The 22,969-nt window shown below is 40.7% G+C and overlaps 2 protein-coding genes across 6 annotated transcripts in view; both read right to left on the bottom strand.

Annotated features, from left to right (window-relative positions):
- Mpp6 (M-phase phosphoprotein 6) overlaps positions 1–6,352 on the bottom strand; it is a 72,250-nt gene extending 65,898 nt beyond the window's left edge. Inside the window, exon 1 of the mRNA XM_076796355.1 lies at positions 6,339–6,352. The gene's annotated coding sequence lies outside the window, so the exon portion shown is untranslated. The remainder of the gene's footprint in view (positions 1–6,338) is intronic.
- Positions 1–22,969, bottom strand: part of Mib1 (E3 ubiquitin-protein ligase mind bomb 1) — a 607,096-nt gene that overhangs the window by 54,063 nt on the left and 530,064 nt on the right. The window lies entirely within an intron of this gene.

The raw sequence follows: 22,969 nt of genomic DNA, 5'->3' as shown, positions 1-22,969 counted from the left end.
ACACCCCTCACTTTAAAAATCATTTTCTCGATGATTACTCGAGACATCTGAACGAAATAAAATGCGGACGGTAGCTACAGGATTCCTGAACCTGACACATTTTTTTCAAAATTTTACCCGACACATAGCAAGTAGGAAAAATGATTTTTGAGAACAATCTCTCGAGTGATCAGAGTAAACGCAACACACCCCTCACTTTAAAAATCATTTTCTCGATGATTACTCGAGACCTCTGAACGAAATAAAATGCGGACGGTAGCTACAGGACTCCTGTATCTGGCACATTTTTTTCAAAATTGTATCTCGCTTGTTGACGCCGGGAAAAATCGGATCTCGAGACCACCACTTCGGTGACCAGAGAAATTTCGAATTTGCCCTGTCGGTGGCATTCGTCGAGTTACCCGGCGAGCATGAAAAGCCATAATATTGGTGACCGATTCCACGAGTTGTTAATGCACGTTCACCACCCGAAGTTACAGTGGGTGGTCCATTAGAATCGGGCGGACTGCAGGCTGCATTTCGATGCGCCGGTAAAAGAGGAGGACAAGCATACGGACATGGGTCGGTCGAACGATTCCACGGAACGTACCTCCTCTATCTAAACTGCTTCGGAAGACAGCGTGGCAGTTAAGCGGGGAAATTGCAAATCGAAACGCTTTACGCGGCCAATGAAAGGAGCCGAGGCCCGCCGGTTCGATTACGGCGGGGCTCGTAAAATGCGGTGCACGGTTCTACGGGAACACGAATGAACGGCTAGCCTGAACTTCCCTGCGAACCAGAATGAACCTGTCATGCAGTGCGATCTTCCACCTTTCATTTGCGACCTGGAAAGTTGACAAATTTCCACGGGAAAGCATCGAAAAAATTATTCGAAACTACCATTTCAACGTACGACCTTGGTATGTGCTTTCCCGGAGCCACTCATGAAACGAAAATGGTTGTAACACTATGCAGATTCTTCTAGCTTCCATTTGCGACATGGAAAGGTGACAAATTTCCGTGGGAAAGTACTGCAAAAATTAATGGAACGTATGACCTTGAAATGTGCTTTCTGGAGCCACTGGTGGGGATTTTTCGATTTTCGTAAATTATTTTAGAAACGATAGCGTCACTATCTAGATTTTTCTAGCTTTTATTTGCGACCCAGGAAGTTGAAAAATTTCCGTGGAAAAGCATTGCAAAAATGAATGGAACGTATGACCTTGAGATGTGCTTTCCGGAGCCACTCATGGGAATGTCAATTTTTTTAGAAACGAAAATGATTCTAGCATTATGTAGATTCTTCTAGCTTTTATTGCGGCCCAAAAAGTTGAAAAATTTCCATGGGAAAGTATTGCAAAAATTGATTTCAATGTATGACCTTGATATATGCTTTCCGGAGCTACTCATAGGGATTTCTCGATTTTCGTCAATTTTTTTTAGAAACGAATATAATTGTATCACTATGTAGATTCTTTTAGCTTTCATTTGCGATCTGAAAAGTTGACAAATTTCCATGGGAAAGCATTGCAAAAATGAATGTAACATGTGACCTTGCAATGTGTTTTCCGGAACCCCTCGTGGGAATGTCACTTTTCTTAGAAACGAAAATGATTGTATCACTACGTAGATTCCTCTAGCTTTCGCGTGAGATCCAGAAAATTGAAAAATTTCCATGGGAAAGCTTTGCAAAAATGATTTGAACGTACGACCTCGACATGTGCTTTCCAGAGCCACCCGTGGGGATGAAAATTTTTTTCGAAATGAAAATGGTTCTATCACTAAGTGTGGACTATTTCTATGTTCCGTTGGCAGGCAGAGAAGTTGGAAAATCTGGAGGGGAGAGCATTAAAAGAATTGTTTGAGGCAAGCCTTCGCAGGACCAACTATAATTCCTAGTCGACAGCTCTTCGTCAACTACAATTATTGCCTGTAAGCTCTCCAGAATTCCGTCTGAAATCGGAAAACGTCTGAAGCTGGGAAACTGCAACGAGTCTTGTTCCGATGCCAATAATCGGCAATCCACGAGGAGAAGATCGCTGGAATGCCTCGAACGCAGTCTCGCAGGAGAAAGAATCCGTTTCGTGACGAGATGCAAATGCCGTTCGCCCCAGAAAACTATAAACTCGCGAGCACTCCGGATCGAGATTCGACTTTTCTTTCGGCTGTTTGGGAAGTTACGGCCCCGGGTCCCGGGGATTTATCACCTGTTTCGAGACATCGACGACGTGTCGATGGCATGTCGGCCAGCAGTCGTTGCTGAATCGACGGATCGGGCCGAAGGACCATTTCTGGAGCTGCTCTGCGACAGCTGCGGGCCATCGTCCGCGAAAATAAAAGGTTCGAACGGACGATAGCGCTACGGGACCCCATAAACCCGTTCGACAATCTTCGCGCAGGGCTCGAACGATGCCCCAACAATCTCCCTAGCATCCACCCAAATCCAGCTTCCTCTCGATCTTACGACCTTGTCCTCGAGAAACTAACATATTTTCGGGCGATTGAATCGACGGTTTCAGAGCGGTATCTCCTTGACAAGCGAACAATAAAATAGATCTTTTGGGATTTCGTGATGGGCGAGCAAGTTTCTAGACAAACCGAGCACCCCGGGCTCGTTACACAGAGCTTCTTCGTGGACTTCTAACTGTGCACCGTATGAGATTCCAGCCAGAACTGAAACTTCAATCTCATCCACAGTCGAGTTTCTCTTCGACATTTCGCTCGACGACCAACTGCTGCTTCTCTAACTTTCCTGTGGACGTTTCTCCGGCTTTTCTTTGTTAATATACACTACGGAGAAACGTGGCGGAGTCACAGAGTTTCGAGGCTCCTGTGTTTCTTTCGCCGGTGAAACGGATTTGGTTATTAAATGAACCCGGGGGGGGGGGGGCGGGGACGTACGACGTCTCAGGTTAACGGGTTGCAGCTTTGAATTTGTAGCTCGGCAACTGTGCGACCGATCCAGGTTGAATCTTTTCTTATCTTGAACGGGAGGGTTCGTATTATGTATGTGATTTTTTTAGTAAGTTTTTAGTTTAATATTGAAAAATTTAAGTTAGTGTTCTCCAGGCGGCGAATTTTGCAAAATTAGAATTCTTTCGTACTTTAAAATGTTATCGTATAGATTTTGCGGTTAGAAAAAATTGTATATGGTGCGGGACACTTCCCTGACGAAAATAAAAAAATTACAGATCGGTCGGAGTAACGGTTTCTGAGATAAAAATTCCTGCCACCGCTGTCTTATAAGGATGTTAGAAAACTTGACAAATTCAATAGTCTGTATTTTGTAAACAAATTCGAATTCAGCGAACTGGTGACTTAAACTACCCCTAATTTAGGGTGCATTGTACCATAAAATATCAAATCTCGAACAATATTGCCACCGTCAACGGGAAACCTAAACTTAGAAGTGCTCTGTACTGCGGAATAATCAATTTCTCGCAAACTCCTTAACAGCAACCGGGTTAAATAATTAATTTTCCAATTTAAAAAATGGCTGACGTTAGGCCAAGTCATCCAGATAAAAGCAAAGGAAGAACCGGCTCGATCGGAGTGCTAGTTTCCAAGATAAAAATTCCTAAGCGCGGCCTTAGGGTGTGTGGACGGATCTACGATAAAATTAGGGGAAAATCGGGATATTTGGAGTTTTTGGGGTAACAATGGCTCCGAATAAATAGCCGCAATCGGTCCGCGATCGATGCAACGTCCTCCCGTGACGTCACGGTGTTCTCTGGCACTCTCTCTCTCTCTCTCTCTCTCGGCGTCCGCCACGGCGATGATTATCATTGGGCGCGACATATTTCACGAAGGATTCCTTTGATCAATAGTTACCTAGCCGGCACCGATCCGTGGCTTACTCCTGCAATTTCGCGCCCCGCAGGAGATTTACGCCGGCCGCAACTGACAATGCGAATCCCCTTTAATAACCACGCCCGTCTTTATTGCCGCGGACGGTTTGCGCCATTTGTACCGACTCCGAACTGTCTACTTTACAGTCCGACGTGGATTCGCGTTGTTTGTTGATGCGATCGCTGTACGACAGGGTTTACAGTCGCCGGGCACGACTGAACGATGCCTGCGTGACCAGGATTTGCCGTTCGAGAGGTCCTGCTTCGGGCGTTTCGACCATTTCCGAAGACTCGGAATTTCTCGGAATTTTCAGAAGATTTTACACGAGGAAATTTGGTAAACTTAAATGTCTGTAGAAGATGACTGACCGATTAGAAGATCAAGATTACTGCAATTATTTGTTCTTCATCAATGTCTCCAGGCTTTGACAGACCCTGACAGGTCGCAGGAAAATTCAAAATTTGTTTAACACGTCGACTGCCATGTCCAGATTTAAAAATAAATTTTTACTCAATATATTTTCATCGTACCTTTGATCAGGGTCTGTGAAATGCAAGAAAGTTGGAGGACTACTCAATATCACGTATTTAATTTTTTTCAATTTTTATTTCATTAAATAACTTTTGTGCAACTTTTGAGGTTTCTAGTTTGGCAGTCAACACGGCAGTACCACGGTATCTTTTCGGACGATCGAATTCTGCGAATCGAGGCTCGATTTCAAAGCCATTCGGAATCGCGAAGAGATAGGGGGTTGCCATAACTGGTCTCGATCATGGCAGAGGGTCCAGTCTCTCGCCACAACTCATCGTTAACACCTAACGCAGCCTCGTGCCGTTTATTCGTTCGTCACTCGACTCTTGTGTGCGCCACGCGTGCTCCCCCTATCAATATGTTTGAGCGAAAGGGAGGCTATGGGGTTTCTATAGTGACCATTCGACGACGGGTTTTAAGGGCGGACGATGGTTTCGCGTTTTGACGTGGTGCGCGGTGTACGCGGATCTTTCCGTGCGATGCTTTTCAAAGACACCGATCAAACTCGTACAAATCGTGACGGAATCCATTTTTCTCTCACGTCAGGAGGGCAGCGATAACGTTACCACATTAGGGACTGATAGCGAGCATCATCCTGTGGGGTATTGTTTCAACTAATTTTGATTCATTCATTCAAAACGACCCGTAATAGTTAATTTTAGTTCAAACCGTAACAATTTTTAAGTTTACGGTAGACAATGTTGCGTAACTCCGCCATTTCGTATCTTTCGGCAACAATAAAAATATGGGAACGTAGCTGAGATGTTGCTTAACGTCCTTGCACAAAATTTCGATTTTTTTGGAAAATAGTTACCCATGAGAAAAAATGTTCAATCATACACTAAACTTCTAAGATACTTATCTAAAACGTCTGTGATATATTGATTAATTTCTTAAAGCAAAATTTTTTGATTCTGGACAATAAAAAATACACGGAAATATAGTTTAATACCTTGCCTAACGTCTACTTAAAAATTCATAATTTTTTACTGAATAGTAAACCTGTGAAAACAAATGGTCAAAACCACCTACATGACGGTGCATTGAAGACATTCACTAATTAATCGAATAGTTATTTATGGTTTTCGATAATGACAAAAATATGAGAATACGGTTGAGACCTTGCTGAACGTATCTTAAAAAATTCATAATTTTCCACCGAACAGTTACCCGGGGAACAAAATGGTATTTTTCATTTTTTTGAGCCCAAGTGGCGATGCAACCCTTCAAGGTGTTTCAATGGCAATATTATGGCGTGGACTGTATAATAATCGCGTGGATAGTAACGAGATGAGTGCATTGGGGCGCGGAGGTTTCAACGTAGTCGGCAAGATTGAAATGGAACGCTCTGTAGGACGTGCAGAGGGGTAATGCAAAATTAATCAGATGGAACTCGCCATCCCCTTGAATTTACCTCGCGGCGAGAACGTACTGTTCGCACCATCCCTCTAATAACTCTGTCCTCTATATCCCGCGCGTGGCTATGTATATGTCCCGTCGTTTTTACGACTCCGGGGCTCCTTTCGAATTCATAAGACCAAGAATAGCCAAAGAAACTTCTTTTCCCGTCGCGCCCTTCAAGTTTTCATCAGGAACGACTGCTCGTAATTACAATGCCACACGAACCGGAATTTTTAAACAATTTTTTACACGTCGTTACGTACTCGCAATATTACGAAACTATCCTTGCACTCGGGGAAGCTCTCGTAGAATCGTTCTGCATAAGAAACACCTGTGCACCTTTCGTGGTTCAAGCACAAAAAAATGACAAAGTTGAAAATTCGATTTCCCTCCTCAAGACATGCTTTTACTAATTAAATGTACATACGTTCTAAATGTTAACAATATTATCAACAAATGAATAGTTGTATTCAGGAGAGTCTACAGAATCTTTTTGTTATTTTACAAAATTCCTGTCCTCGATCTTCAAAATCAAATTTGAACGTATTAAGATATTTCTAATATCACAGAAATATCCTAAAAATTATTTCACGCAAGAAAAATTGCCACTGCCTTCTTCAACTATAAAAGTAGGAAATAGTTATTGTCAATAGATACCTACTTATTTCTTGGTAAATTAGAATTGCCCTGAAAAAGTGGTTTGCAGCGTGCAATATTTGAAGAAAAAATTATTTTCTGACACCGAGTGAATCGATAGGGTAGGACCCCAGCCGGACGATGATTTTCCGATGATCTTGAAGCCACGGGCATGAGCGGGAGGTTGATTTTGACTCATGGCCCTGCGCGTTTGCTGGGGTAATCGATTTAAGTGATTTCGCAAACGCTACGTCATTATTGATGCGTGTTAACGCGGCCTCGGGGCCGGCGACACATTAAAATCACCGATTCAATCGAGTTGGCAGGTAATGACGTGAGATGCCGAGACACAGAGCAAGCGCCGCGCTCCTGTCGCCCCGGCAATTACCAGGTAGCGCCCCGGTTTGCGAATCAACGATGCACGAACGAACATTCAAACATATCGGAATGCGCTACCCGCGGCTCGCCTCTCGATTGTAATGCGTCCGTTGCAGCCCTCCGAGCCCGCCGTTGCAACTGCAGATGCAATTTCGCGGAAAAAGAAAACCCTCCGAACCAACCGTCCTTTCTCCATTTCCAAGCTATCCCCTCGCCTAGAAAATTACGGTTCCTGCCAATCCTCGATTCTTACGTTTTTTGGTACTGTACACTCTCCGGAACGCACCAAGGAATTTTTCGAAATTCGTAAAATTGACGACGCGAAAAATATTTAGGTCGACATGATTATTATAAGCGATTTCTCGGGAACCAGCCGAGGAACTTTCTTGAAATTTTGCACAGATTTTGTGTACACGTGTAGGTAGGACTTGTGCATATTAGATTTATTAAATTTTAAGAATTAATTTTTTGCAGCCTTGGAAGTTGAAGTTACCGATCAGGAGATCGAAGGGTGACTTCAGCACACCGCCATTTTGTTACCGTTGCATATTTTGAGACCAAAATGTACAAAATCTAACCTTGACTATTAAATAACCGATTCCCAAAATCATTTTTCCTACGGGCCTGAGATGTACTAAGAACGTGTAGCTCCGTTCGGCTTAGATCGAGACTCTACTGTACTTCTCTTTCAGCGCAAGGTGCACTTCCGGCACGCGCTGCGCAAAAACTATACCGAATTTCCGGGTGAAAAAAATTGAGCGGACAGCCAGAAGTATCATTAATAACCTCGGCAAATTACATTGTAATCGTTCCGACAGTTTTCTGTTAAAAAACTGTCAAACTATAGTTTTCGTGCAGCAACGCATCTTTCCCTGTCGCTGATGATTCGATGACGAATAGCGGCTCGGCGAATGACATTTCGGTTACGAGATGAACAGGGGTGGTAAGACGATGATGCCTGTTAGTCATCGTGACCGTTCGGACGGAATCGGGCCAGCGAGTGACGAGCTGCAAGCTGATTATCTTCTCGCTTGGCTTAAGATTGATACCCGTCGCCGAGCCGCAGCAAAACTGCACTCTCACCGAAACCGCATTAGCTGCACCGGGTAGATCGGCGCTGAGTCGTCGCGCCGCGCGCCGGCCCGGTCGATTGCACTCGTGAAATTCCAGCCGGCCCCATGCATCGCGTCGGATGCCAGAAACTTCCGCATGTGTTGCGAATTAACGCCGCTCGCTCTTGTAAACCGGATCGCGTGCTATGGGGATCAATAATTTCGTTTGCGACGGTTCCATACACTTCCACAAACCATACCGAACCGCCGCAAACCGTTTTCCAAAAATCTCCCGTCCCCAATATTTCGTTTACAGCCCTGCGGATTTTTCCGCAAGACAAAAACAGTCGACAGCAAGAAACCGAGGTTGTTCGGAAATTTTTATAAAAAAATCAGACTGCTCTTTGACTTTGAGGTTTTGCATACACACTGTCTATTATTTAAACTATACAGTATAATTTTCTCAAGCCAAAATACTTAAAATTGTAGCAGTTATAGTTCCCTAAACCTAGAGAGTCCAGGTACTCACTTTTTCTTGTTTATGCAGGTTTAAACTCGCATAACTTCGTCGTCGAATGATCGATTTTGTTAAAAATTAGCTGAAATGCTCTCTTCGCGCGTTTCTCCAGTTCCAATAAAAAAAAAAAAAAAAAATCGTTAGAGAAACTGGAACGCAATCATGAATAAAAATTAATTTACGAAATCATGTCTGCGCAAGATGCATCTTTGCGTGTTTAAATTGTTTAAGATAAATGCAGAAATTTTCCCGGAAGGTTTTCGGGCTCGCAGTCGACATCGCCTGCGGTGAAAAACGCCTTGGAAGCGGTTTTACGCATTCGAGCGTCGTGCGCCAGCATATCGTAGGCCTTGGCGCGCAAGCCGCGCGGGAAAAACAAATTCGCGAATAAATAACGTTATTTACGAGGCAGCCGGCCGCCCACGACGACCCTCCCTTAGGCGAAGGGGATGGAATCGTTCGGAATCGAGTCGTTTCGACCGAGAGGGTAGGGGAGTACTCGTCTCGGATTTGAATAACTTGCTCCGGGAGACCCGCGCCCGATGATTTTCGATGCGACGGGGGCACGAGGGGGTGCGAGAGGGTGCAGCACCCGCTACACGACCCGCCCTGTACCCGCGTTAATTTTTAAGCAGCACCGCGGCCCGATTTGCGGACGGGAATTGAAAGGCTGCTAGGAATTATCAGGCTTGCAATTGTTCTTTCCTCCTACCCTCTCCTCCGCGATGCTGACGGGATTCCATGAGAATAGCCGACGCCATTTTGTAATAGTGCGTTCATCTTGGATTCAATTGTTTGCTCGACGAATCGAGTTTCAGATTTTTCGTCTTTACAGGCGACGATTTATTTTCACGTACCCCAATTTTTTGGGGAGAGATTAGAAATTGCTGACGTCATCAATTTACCCCCTCTCACTATAATTTTGAGCGCACTCTCTTGAACGATTCATGATTTTTTACCGACAGAAATATGTGTTCAGCCACCTGTGGAAGTTTGTTTATAATTTACAGTATTAACGCATTGATTTTGCAATTGGAAAAAATTACATACATTCAGGCATACTTTATAGATTACGGTAAAAAATGGTTGATTCAGTATGATGAATAATTTCCGAGATAAAAATTCCGAAATGCAGTTATCATCTTGCTGAAGGCTGGGAAATGTTAACAAACTTGAATATTTGTACCGTTTAAACAATTTGGAGTCGAGCGAAGCGATGACATAAACCCCCCCCCTAATTTTCCATGTACTTCACTATGCGATTGTTCATTTCAGGCAATCACGCGAATATCTACCGGAAATAGTTCGATTTTGATAGACTCGCCGTCAATAACACGTGCTTTGGAATTTACATCGTTCCCAGAATTTTTAAACAATGAAAAAACAGTCTAATCCGACAACAAATCACGCGCGCAGGGAAACAATCCTGTCCAGCATCGGCAGCAACATGATAATTCGTTTCCGTGCACACTGGATTAACCAGCAAATCCGATTTTTTCCAAAACAACGCGTCAGAAATCGTGCATCGGCGAAGCCTGCATCGTGGATCCTGCTACAAAATAGAGAACGCGTAATCGATTATGCGATCGGAGACAAGCCGTTTAACAAATAAATAAATGGCACAAACTTCGATAAAAGTCTCAATGAAAAACATATCAACAATTTGATCATTTATCCTAAAAAAAAATGATATCGAAGATTTCCGCACTTTATTCCACACTTTCCCACTTTATTTTATTTCAAAACTATTTAAAAAATTTCTTAAAAAATCTTTTAGATAACTTTTAATTCGATCCTGTCGAAGCAAGAAAATTTAACCCTTAGCACTCGAATGGCGAGTGTAACGGCGCCACTAAAAATTGCTGTATCATTATTCAAAATATTTTTTACATTATTAAATCTGTGTGTATTTAATAAATTACTAAACATTTCAAGATTGCACGAATAAAATCCGCCATTTTCGTATGTATAACACGAAAAAAAAATATATAGAAGGGTAATTTTCTAAGTTGGAAGAAATGTTTTGTTTTGGAGTTAAAATAGCTTCGAGTGCAAAGGGTTAATTAGGAGCTGTGGCCAACATTCTTGAATGAACTTTTTCGTGTGAGTTTGTAGACGTTTAAGGATCATTTAGACAAAATTTCATTAAAATCGATCCACCAATACCGAAGTTATACTAATTTCATCGTACACATGTCCCACGCGACTTTCCGACTGGCAATTACCCTGTTGTCTATAAACGTACAGAGGAACACGAAAGAGGACACCGTGATGCATTCTATTACATCTTAATTTACACCCTGTCGTCCCTACATTTCTGCTCGCTCCGGGCCTTAGCCCTTTTTTTCAAGGGGGGAACTTTAAATCAGCTCCGGCGATATTTCACTCGTGAAAGCCCGAAACACCGATAGTGGCGGCACCTTAATAAATCATGAGCCGCGAAGAACGCGCCGGTTTAGAGTACCTTGTAAATCCAGAAGAAACTCGCAGGTGTTCCCCGTTGACAATGGATTCCGTCGTTTCGTTTCCGCGCGGCCTTATTTGGCCAGGAAACACGGTTCATTCGTTAACCAACCGTGCACGGCTGCCCCAAAAAACGACTTCGGGATTTTCTTTCCGTGGAAATTTGTCGAGACAAATTTTTTCCATTTCAACAGCGCATTAGAACAATTCTTTCAGCTTATTCTCTAATTTTTTTTTCATACAAAATGTTGCGATGTGACGGAGATAATTTAACTTATGACACGAGTCGATTGTGCAGGAATGGTGTAACAGTTCGGTGTCCGGACCGCTTTAACAATTTTTTAAAAATGTTTATGCGTTAATAAAGCTTAAGTAAAATTTACTATTGTATTCAGGAGAGTCTGTAGAATCGATTTACACAAGAATCGTTTCGATACGTTCTGTGGTTGCGTCACAAAAAATTGTTAAAGTTGATAATTCGAAGATGTTGCGACGTCTGGGTTCTCGAATCGCTCTAACAATTTTTTAAAGATGTTTATGTGTTACTAATGATTAAAAAAAAAAAAATGTCATTGTATTTGGGAGAGTCTGTAGAATCGATTTACGCAAGAATCATTTCGATACATTTTGTAGTTGTGGCACAAAAAATTGTTGAATTTGATAATTCGAAGATGTAGCGACGTCTGGATTCTCGAATCGCTTTAACAATTTTTTGAAGATGTTTATGTGTTACTAATGATTTAAAAAAAAATGTCATTGTATTTGGGAGAGTCTGTAGAATCGATTTACACAAGAATCGTTTCGATATGTGTTGTAGTTGTGGCACAAAAAATTGTTAAAGTTGATAATTCGAATATGTTGCGACATCTGGGTGCTCGAATCGCTTTAACAATTTTTTAAACATGTTTGTGTGTTAATAATAATTTTTAAAAAATTGCCATTGTATTTGGGAGAGTTCGTAGAATCGATTTACGCAAGAATCATTTCGATACGTTTTGTAGTGCAAGCAGAAAAAATTGTTGAAATTGATAATTTGAAAATTAAAAATTTGCAGAGGCATATTCTCGTTATTTTTCTAAAGTAATGTGGAAGAGTCACTGCTAGTGCTCCGTGAACCTAGTGTTACTTAAAGAAGGTTTCTCTGAAAACCGTACGAAAATTGTTACTAATATTGGTTAATGAAAAAACGAATTTATTGATTAATGGAATGTTTTTGGGAGAACCTTGAATAATTGAGCATTTTCGGGGTACATCACGATGAAATAAACATCCAAGACGCCGGAGACGTCCCCAGGTGTTGGAGTGATCGTAAATTACGAGGGTAAACTGTCCGTTTTCTGAAAACACGTTCGATCCACCTCGGCAAAGGCTAATTCCAGGTAACCTGCTAGGTTAGCTAGAAGTGTGTCCCGAGAATTCTCGATTACCGTGTAGGATGAAAGCCTCGTAGGAGTCCCAGCGTGCTTACCGAGCACTTGGACGACGTCCTCGAGCAAATGCAGGCCCCACGGAGAGCCAGGTGCTTCCTGTTGCCCGGACATGCGACTCAGACTCACGATTTTCCTATTGCAATCAAGATACCACTGTCTTTCGACCATTTTCCTTTCGCACCTCGAACCTGTCTATAAAACCTCATTTAAAAAATTACTCACGTTCCTAAAACCTTTTCGGATACCCCCACTTGGGATACCTAAGTAAATTTAAGGTTGCACAATGCTTACATACGTTTTGCAAAATTTTCAATCAAGCGTCAAGGACAAGGTAAAATCATTTTTGGAAACTACCCCTTGGGTAACCAGAGAGACGTTAGGCCTAACTTTGGGAATGTCTTTCTCGACAACGGCTTAAGATATTTGTGTGGAATAAATATCAGCTGGTAGGTATTAGTTAGGTCTGTTTTACAAATTTTTTCAAAATTTTTGATTCATTTATTAAGGCCAGAAATAATTATGAAAGTACCCCCTTGTGATAGGTCTCAGGTGAAGTCAGTAATAAATAACAAACAATTATTCAATTTTTTTCTAGGTTATTGTGTAAGATGTTTTAACGAAATAAAAATCAAATGGTAGGTACAAGTTAGTTCTACTTTCTGTATTTTTCTTTCGAAATTTTAACTCGTTCGTTAAAGTCAGAAAAAATTATGAAAATGTTCCTTTGTGATATCTATCAAGAGAAGTCATTAACTAGAGTGTTCTAAAAAGGAATTTGATACTTTCAGAAAGAATTTCCATAAGAATCGATAATTTGGTTATTTGTTAAGAGGTGAAAATGCAAATGCATGGTTAATTGGTGAAATTGCAGATGGCCTAAGTGTTTGTATCAACTTTGGTTCGGGATAGATAGCATGGCGCGTCAGCTCCGGGTAACGTCGTTACCGCTATCATCGTAATCATATTTTCACCCTGCAAGACCATCCCGCGAAACAAGATTACGCTACAACCATGAAAAAGAAAGAGGGGATAGAAAAAAATAACGGAACGTGGCCAAGACGTTGTGCTACGGATAAAGAAGACAGGGAATTCATGTGTACGGCTTAGGGTGTCTCGGTAACATGTTGTAACATACTATGGTGTCGCGTTGTGTCTTGTTCAGCAACAAATTTCATATTTAATATGACAATTTTAACACTGAGCCCACTGCTGGTCAAATGTCCGGTTTCAGGTGTCTTATTTCATAATTATTGAAACGATAAAGAAGCTTCCATTCGAAATTATTACAGTAATGTTTCGATACATGTGAAACTTCGGTGAGACAATACTAATCTAATGATAATTTTTTTAGTCTTCACTATTTTTTTATGAATCGTCTACTAGCATATTCGTGACATTTTTCTGATTGATATGATACCAGACACGGCACAGTTTGGATCATATTTACTTGTTTAATACACAAAATACTAGAACCTCGATTATCCGAACTAAAATGAAAACTAATGAGTGATTTGATAGTTCATCAGAAAAACAAAGTCTATCCGTAGTTTTAATCCTCTAGCTTAATCGAGGGGGTAGTTACACACAAAAATTGGATTTTTGGTTTTTGGATCGTGTTACCAATTTAATCCTGCAACAAATTTTGAAAAAAAAATCCTACACGTAACCAGTATAGAACTGCATATTTGAGAATTTTTAAAAATTTTTAATCGAAAATCTTAGTCGTGAAAAATAAAAACATATTTCTACACAGTACTGTCTTAAAAAATTCGAACAAGTGTAGACTTTTTTAAAGGCGACTATTAAAAAATTTTGAAACGTAGCGAATATCGAATCGAATGTCACCGGAAATTTTTCCAATTTTTTATTAAAAAATCTCAGCTGTTGGAGCAATAAAAACGAAATCGCTTAAGAAAACGTGGGAAAAACCGAAGAAGTAGCGGTTTTTTTATAGAAGTGTAAAAGTGACGTCATCTAAATTTTTATGACAGCTACATATTGTGTTGACCGAAGTCGCTGAATTTTTTCAAATTTTTTTGGCGAGGCATGCGGCGGTAAAAAAAAATATAAAACTGATTTAAGGGTGAAATTTGGAGGGAATCCATATCTGCGATCATTCCGCGTCGCATTAAGTCAGCACGAACATCCGGTTAGCTATGAGATTCAGCCCTGCGGGGACGTCTTCTTTATGACGATAATCTGAATCATAATAACATGGATATCGAGGGAAATTTTTTATTATTATCAGGACTTGAGATTCTTACAGGAATAAATGGGGGCAATGTATAAATGAAGATTATTGCTAGACTCAAAATCGCAAGAGTCACTTTTACCATAACAGTTTGCATACTACTGACATCTTCATTATAGTACCTTTCACAATTTTGTGCTTCTATACAATTCCATAATTAAACAATTTTGTCAATTTGAATATCTTATTCGTTTCTGATATTATAAAAAAGAATGTTAGAACAATATAATTATAGAACAATCGTGAAACCAATCTTCAATTACTAAATTGTTTATTAATAAAAAATCACCGAAGAAAGACTAGAATATGGAATGATGAAACGAGATGCCAAGACGTGCAAACACTCGGTTGCAGGATAGATTATAAAAATAATTTGTAACTGTCCAAACGTGTTAATATAAATTATTAAATGATTGCATGATAATAAAAAAATCATCGAAAGAAAGAAGTGAAGATTGAAAGCACGGGCTACGGGGTGGGAAAAGCGTGGTAGGGGGTTGTATTACCATAGCAATGGTGGCAAATCAAATTGAATAAAAATTTATGTATCAGAAGGGCAATAAAAAGGAATAGATTTGGGGCAGAATGGGGCCGAATCCATCAGAGCCCGGGATCCCGATAAAGGTGGATCGTTTGGGTCCAGAGGAGGATTCGACGGCCGCGTATCCCTTCCGATTGGAGCGGGATTGTCGAATTGTTGCCACGAAATTTATTCCACCTACACAAACACCGAGCCAGCAGCGCCGGCCTTTTTCCAGTGAAATCGGCTTTACGATATTACGCCGCCCGGGAAAAAGTTTGGGACATCCGGTTTATGCGGAGGGATCGTCCTACACCTTGCGATACCTCCACCGTGAGCCAGGTTCAGTGATTTCTCTCGGCAAAAATTCTTTACTGGACTCTTTGCGCGATATTAGTTTGCTAGGGAATTATCCGACAATTCCCTAGGGACGATATTATGAGGTGCTTCTCGGTTACTATGCCAGATACTTTGATCAAATAAAATTTTATTAGTACGCGGATCTCAGCTCTACTTCGTGCAATTTTATAAAAATTTTAGAGGAATTCTTAACGGTATAAAAAAATTAGTTTCAGTAACTACCCCTCGTGCGACCGAAAGGGGACCAGGATTATGAACTTTGTTAATGTTTTTCTCGAGAGCTAGTCAAAATATCCGAATGAAATAAAAAGTGGTTAATAGAGACATGCCACCTCTATCTCAGATATTTTTTCCAAAATTTTGGGGTAGTTCTGAAGAGTATAAAAAAATTGGTTTCTCAAAGTACTTACGTGATCAAAAGGGGATCAGTATTAACTTTGTGAACGTTTTTCTTAGTAACTATTTAAGATATCCGAATGAGATAAAAAGCAGACAATAGAAGAACATTAGTGCTAGTTCACGTAATTTGTCCAAAATTTTAGCACACCCCTAGGCACTCGGAAAAAATGATTTTGTCAATAGCGAAGCCCCGAAGAAACTCTATTCCGAGTTTCTGGTTTATTTTCTGTGGCATCCCGTATATTGGAAGCGACGAAAAAGCCAATGTCAATCATTTCCCGAATATTCTTATTCGGTATGGCGAGTGCATCAATGGTGGTAAGTCATTTGCGTCGTCGGGGCCGGTAATTGAACGACCCCGCGCACTTCAAAATTTCGTATTGGCCCGCGGGAGTTTCAAAGGTGCAACCTTCATCGGATTTTTCGAGGCATGAATCCTGACTGGGTAATTTTCCCGACAACACACGTCGATCCGGCCAATAGGGGAGACGCTTTGAAGCAGATTTTTGGTTGGTTCGTTATCAATGGCCGGGCCTCGACTTCCCTTTATATTTTTGCGATTCTCGTTCCGCGGAAGAATTATGATGTCTCTCGCCCGGCTTTCAATGCTGCTTTGTCGCTGATTCAAATTTCGTGTGTTTTAAAGCGGCCTCTTTTAATGATGACAGTCTCATAATAACATTTCGTAATTGCCCGTGCAATTTTATAGCGTCACGTGATTAGTAATACATTTTTCCACTAACTTCTCTTAAATTAATTGACGGCCTGTCAGATTTTGTGTATGCTAGTCAAATAAATTTAACAGAAAATTTTGTTGGCTGTAAATAGAAATTCGAGTGATTTTTGGAACTGGTACTCACAGTTATTTGTTGAAAATGGCGTTGAACGATGTTGCAGCACTTACCTGGAACAAAGAAAAATTGTAATATTAATTTTTATTTTCTTACGGGATTTTACTTACATAAATATTATTTTTTCAGAAAAATCCGTTTTACATATATTCTTTAATTGTGTAGATTGATTTGTAAATATTTCTTAAACACCCTCTAAATATTTTTATTTAAATTCCAAATTTTTCCATTGATGAGATGATTCTTTAAATTTTTCTGTATTTAAACAGAAGAGAATTTTTTAAATATTCCACAGTGCTGTCACACGTTCACTCACGTTTCCTTTCGCATTATGAAAAAACCATATTGCGAACAACGCAGTATAGCTTCAGTTTCAAAGCAGACGCGAAAGTATTTTTAACACGTCACATTGCACGAAGAGTTTTGCACAATGTACACCCGTAACATCGTCATTAATTAATTTGCTACGATCCAATTTCATTACTTTAATACCGATAATAATTACCATTCATTGAAAGTTGCTTTCCAATCGAAAAACCGATTAGCTTGCCGTAATTATTCGAAAATTCGCGTAATTTCGTTTTAGTTATGCTTATTACTGCTTCACGCTGATTGCGTTCACCAAATCAAATATTAATAATAAATAATAATATTTGCATGTCCGTTGTGGATAATTAAGGCAAAAGGGTAGATTTAATCACATTTTAAAGAGAGTTGTTGAACCGTTCACGTAAATTTCGCCAATACGTAGGATTTAATTTTGAATCGGTTGGGAACTAAAATAATTTATTTGAACTAATAGTACACGCGTTAAAATAATAAAGTAAAACAGTTACAACTTCCGCTCGCTACGACACGCTCCGCTCGCTTCGACGTCAACTCTACAACTCGGGGCATCATCGCATTTTCCGATGAGTCCTTCCGCCCCTACCGACCTTTCCCGAACACCCCCGAATTTCGCCTAATGTCCCAAACGCTTTCACTTTTATGATCCTTTCAGGCCCCACGCTCGATCCCTACAAATACGTGCTCAGGTAAAGCATTAAAACTGCACTAACACTACCCTAAACTATAAATCTACGCCTGGCAAGGTTAGCATGAATAACTGCGATACTACAAATATTTCTCTGGCCTTTCCTCCTTTATTTCTCCGCCGTAGTTAATTCCGTATTCATTAATTTATTTAATTAAGAAATGTAACGACGCAGCCTTTAAGCAACCCATTTCTTAAAGGTTTAAGCTTGATTCATACGTTACCGGAAGAACCGGGCATAAATCTAGCAACCGTGGCTGTAGTGAGCACGAGAAAAACTCAAAGCTTGCATTCAATTAACGTCGAACAAATTAGCGACGCTATGTTGATCGTTAACTATGTTATGTAACAAAATAGATAATTCGTAAAACCTTTTAAAGGGGATATATTAGAACGACAATTTCGAGACATTGACTTTTTTGTAATTTTGCAAATTCTTTAAAGGTTGTACCTCAGATTTTACTGAAACTGTATTGAGTAAAAATGGAGCTTCGGAGGAATAGGTATATCTTCAACAATTATTAATATTTTTGAACGAAAGAAATAGGGCAGATACTTGAAGCTATCCTCTTTGAGACAAAAAAAGGTTCATTCCGAAAAGTGTACAAGTTTTACAGAAAGAAATTTCCAAAGATCAGCTTCTTTTCCTGGCAAGAAATAAATGAATGTTTAATCTTTAAAGTAGTACCTCCGGAGGAATGACCATAACTTCGACAATTATTAAAATTTCCAACCAAAAAAATTCCGATAGATACCCAAAAGTATCCTCTTCGAGACAAAAAAAAAAGGTTCATTCCGAAAAGTGTACAAGTTTTACAGAAAGAAATTTCCAAAGATCAGTTTCTTTCCCTGGCAAGAAATAAATGAATGTTTAATCTTTAAAGTAGTACCTCCGGAGGAATGACCATAACTTCGACAATTATTAAAATTTCTTACCAAAAAAATTCCGATAGAAACCCAAAAGTATCCTCTTCGAGACAAAAAAAGGTTCATTCCGAAAAGTGTACAAGTTTTACAGAAAGAAATTTCCAAAGATCAGCTTCTGTCCCTGGCAAGAAATAAATGAATGTTTAATCTTTAAAGTAGTACCTCCGGAGGAATGACCATAACTTCGACAATTATTAAAATTTCTTACCAAAAAAATTCCGATAGAAACCCAAAAGTATCCTCTTCGAGACAAAAAAAGGTTCATCCCGAAAAGTGTACGAGTTTTCTACAAAAAAAAAATTCTAAAAATGATCTCCTTTTCCAGGACGAGTGTTCGAAGCACGAGGCATTTTCAAAAATGTTTGCAACGAAGCGTACAGGTTGATTAAAATGAAAATTACCGTATCTCGTACTTACAATAATCACTAATTTTTCGCAGCCCAAAATAATGAAGTTTGTAGGAGAGATACACAATGTCTCCAGCAAGTCGTTCAAGACGAGAGAAGCTGATGCAATATCCAAGCCAAGTGTACGTGCTTAAATTTGAACATCAAAGATCAAAATTGTGTAAAAGCAGGACAAAAGCAGGACAAAACAGCTAAAGAAAAGTAAATCTTTGAAGAGCGTCCTTTGGCGAGAGAACTGGGCGCCTCTCCGACCACCGCCGGCTTCCGAAATTTCGGAAAAGGGCTCTTAAAATTCCGGGCGAACGCGCGGGGGGGCTTTGCCTCGTCCGTTAGCGAAGTGGTACGTGAAAAAGTGTAGTCGGGCATCGATCAAGCATGGTTCGCCTCAATTTCGCGGGCGATTTTCGATCACAGGGCTCGGGCACAAAGAGGCGCCGACAAAGGCCGCAAGAAGATGGCCGGCTCGACGAGCCAAGAGACAACGAAAGAGGCAAAACTGGGCGAAGAGAGGAGGATGGGGGGGTCGGTCGGAAAAGGGAAGACGCGGTGGAAAAATGAAGCGGATAGGTCGGAGGCTGGCCTGTCAGAGGGGACCGTGGCGTGGTTACCTTGGCCGGTTCTGTAAATCAGCCGAAATGCCTCGGAATTGAGTTGTGGCACTCGAGGGTCCAACCGCAAACTGCGCCTAAAGGGAGATCAGCCGCTTCCAGTTATACATACGTCGCCGAGGAGAGGCTCCGGGTGAAAGGTCAACTGGGAAACGAGATATCGACTCGTCGAGCCCCCGTTAACATAACCGCGCTGTCTTTGAAATTTCAAAAAATCCAACTTCTTTCGGCTACACCGTTCCGACGTCTCGCGAAGCGTGGTAATTATTTGCGGAAGATTTTTGCACGAAAGACTGCATCATTTTCTGGAAACTATCTTAATATTAGTAATCGTCGAAGATAGTTGCTACAGATTTTCTGGAAAAATAAAACTAGAGACTTTCAAGGAGAGTCTACTTTCGGAACGAGTTAACCGTGGAGCTTTTTCGGAAAAGCTGGATCCCATTTCGATAGAGGATCAGCCGAGTCGGAAGAGATCCCGCGCGGCAACTCGGGTAATTACCTAACTCGGTTAATCGTCTAATATGTCGGAACTACCGGGGACGCGATAAAACAATGGAAAAACGAAGGCAAGAAGCAACGAAAACGATGTTGGCCGAACCAGCGCCGGAAAAATGCGGAAGACGATGGCCCGGGATCGATGGAATCTGGGTCAGCCCCGGAGAATAGCAAAAGTTCCGGGCGCTATTGTGCTGTACGCGACCATAATTCCAACCAACAAGGGAACTTCGGTAACTAGGCAATTTCGACATTCTTGAAACTTTGTTAGCTCGCAGCAGCCGAATATCGGGCGATATTAATTTTTAATCCTGAAACATGTGTTCCGCCGCCGACCGACATCCCCTTTGCCGCGGCAACCCTCCATTAACTCGCCTAATTTTTCTTCGAAAGTGTTAAACACGTTGCTGAAACTCGAGTGGTAAAAATGGAACGTTGTCGGAGAAACCGTAAACAGACGTGTTAATAACAGTTTCAGTTAATTAAAAACAATATGCTACGTACGCTGCGAGAAGGTCGAACAGCTGTGCAGTAGAGTGCTGAAACTTATGCGAATATGTAGTTTTCTTTCAGCAAAATTTAGAAAAGTTTAGAATTTATGCAACATGCGATTTTTTTCTTTAAATTGAACAAACTTGAAGGAATTTAAGGGGAAAAGAATTTTTCTTTTGCTTTATAGACGAATTAAGAATGTGTAAAAATTGCGTAAATTTTGTTAGATAGCGTAGTTTTATTGTTTATGCGGTTATCGGCGATTTTCGAAGATGGCGCGAGTTCCGGTGGCCGTTCCTCCATCTTGAGCGCGGTTCGACGGTTTTAACGGGCCGGATTTAGAGCGTAAAATGGCCACGGCGTGTTTCGCGATCGCCGTACACGTGTGGACGATTACAAGACCACTCTTGTACATCATAATTTCACCATAGCATTGTAATTACATTGTGCGAGAACGGGGAGCGCGGTCCGGGGGCTACAAGCACGGCTTCCCGCCGTTATAATCAGTTCACCGTTAATACCGCGGAACTTATCGTTCACATATTGGAGCGGCCCGGTAATATTTTAAACCGCACACCGGCATTATTATACAAGCTTAGTTATGATTCACGCGAAACTCTCCGCTAAATAGTACGTTTCGAGCTCCTATGGCTATTATAACACATTAACCTCGCCATACGTTAATTCCGCCAGCGGCGAAAACTGGGCGTTTTTCATTTACCCTTCTTTCAGCCTGGCTGTATTTTACAAATAAATTGCGACGTAATGACAAACTCAACTTAATTTCAAGTACTTTATACGATGCGATGTTTAACTTTCAACGAGATTTCCGACATCCAACGGAATTTACTTAATTTTCAAAGACTCCTCCGCTGAAACGTGAAATTAGCAATTTTTCTTTCTTCTAATTGGCTGTAATTTGTAAACAAATTGGAAACAAGCAACGCGATGACTTAAACTCTCCTTCATTTAGAGTGCTTTGCATGATGCAACGCTTAATTCTGAACAACATTTCCAACATCTATCGGAAATAGCTCAATTTTGAAACATTTATTCGCTAAAATATGAGATTAGCAATTTGTGTAAATTTCTTTGTAATTTAAAATGTTGCAGCATTGAATTGTCAATTCGAGAAATCGTTACAATAAAATCAACCTTACTGATTTCAATAAAACAAAAAACCAACGGAATCAGACAAACAGTATTCGAGATAAAACTTCCAAAATATGAACGATCTTTTCGCTCGAGCTTAATTTCGACCGATTATCTTAATAAGACGTTGAAAAATCGTTTAAAAAATGCACAAAACGTTGAGTAACTATGAAATTAGTATTAAAAAAATTTGTGAAACTTTAATCACAGGTCTCGTACGTGTACAATTTTTGGAAGATGAAAATTTTCTTAGATATCCATACATAATTATTTAAGCAGATTTTTGGGAGTGTTCGTGCGACCTAAAAAGATGGCAAATGGGAGTTACAGTAAATATTATCAATATTCACGGTTGCAAAACAGTATACAAATACCGGTAGTCGCTTTTTCGCGGCTCCAAGTGTGTTTTTTTCCCCCCGAAGGGTTCTCTTTCGGGCTCATTCTGTTTCCACCCGTGTTCCCCGGTTCTTTTTTGACTCTTTTTCTCCGGCGCGATGTTCCCTCGGTTTTTTCTCGCCGTTTAAGTGCCCTCCGCCCGCCCGGTCTCGTTGTATTCCGAAGAAAACGCAGAGAGCGGTTCGCAAATCCCATCGGCGAACGACGAGTGCCCGGAATTTTGATGGGATCTGTTTCACGCGGAGGCTCTATTATGCAACACGGAGTCGCGAAAAATTGTCGACCGCCCCCCGCCGATAAACAAACTTAAGTCGCACTTGCCGGCTGCCTCTTTCTTCCGGTAACGAATTTGAATCGTGCGCGCGACGGACCGCATACAGAGCAACGTTCCTCCTCGATAAAATATTTTATCCGCCGCTTCTATTTTTATACGAGATCTCCGAGGTTCGCCTCATAAGAAATCCTCAGTACAGCTCGTTACGACCAGCTCCAAAGGGACACTGATTCGAGCTCATCTTTTAACACTAAACCTACCACCGTCGGTCAAAAAAACCGCTTCCAGATTTTTATTTTACAATTACTGAAATTATAAGACCCACAAAATCAATTATTTTTATAAGACAACATGTATCAGTTTTACTTTAAAGGCTCGGTAGGTTTACTGTTAAAATAAAAAAAAAAGAAATACTAAAAAAAAAGTACTAAGAAAATAAAAATGACGAGACACAGAACTGTAATCAGCTGAAAATAATACAGTAGGCAATACCGAGTTTAAAATTAGATATTCAGCAAACTGATGACATAAACTGCCCCTAATTTTCCACGCTCCGCATTATGCA

This window comes from Halictus rubicundus, chromosome 11 (genome assembly GCF_050948215.1).
Source record: "Halictus rubicundus isolate RS-2024b chromosome 11, iyHalRubi1_principal, whole genome shotgun sequence".
NCBI classification, from domain to species: domain Eukaryota; kingdom Metazoa; phylum Arthropoda; class Insecta; order Hymenoptera; family Halictidae; genus Halictus; species Halictus rubicundus.
This window is presented reverse-complemented; position numbering and strand designations above follow the sequence as displayed.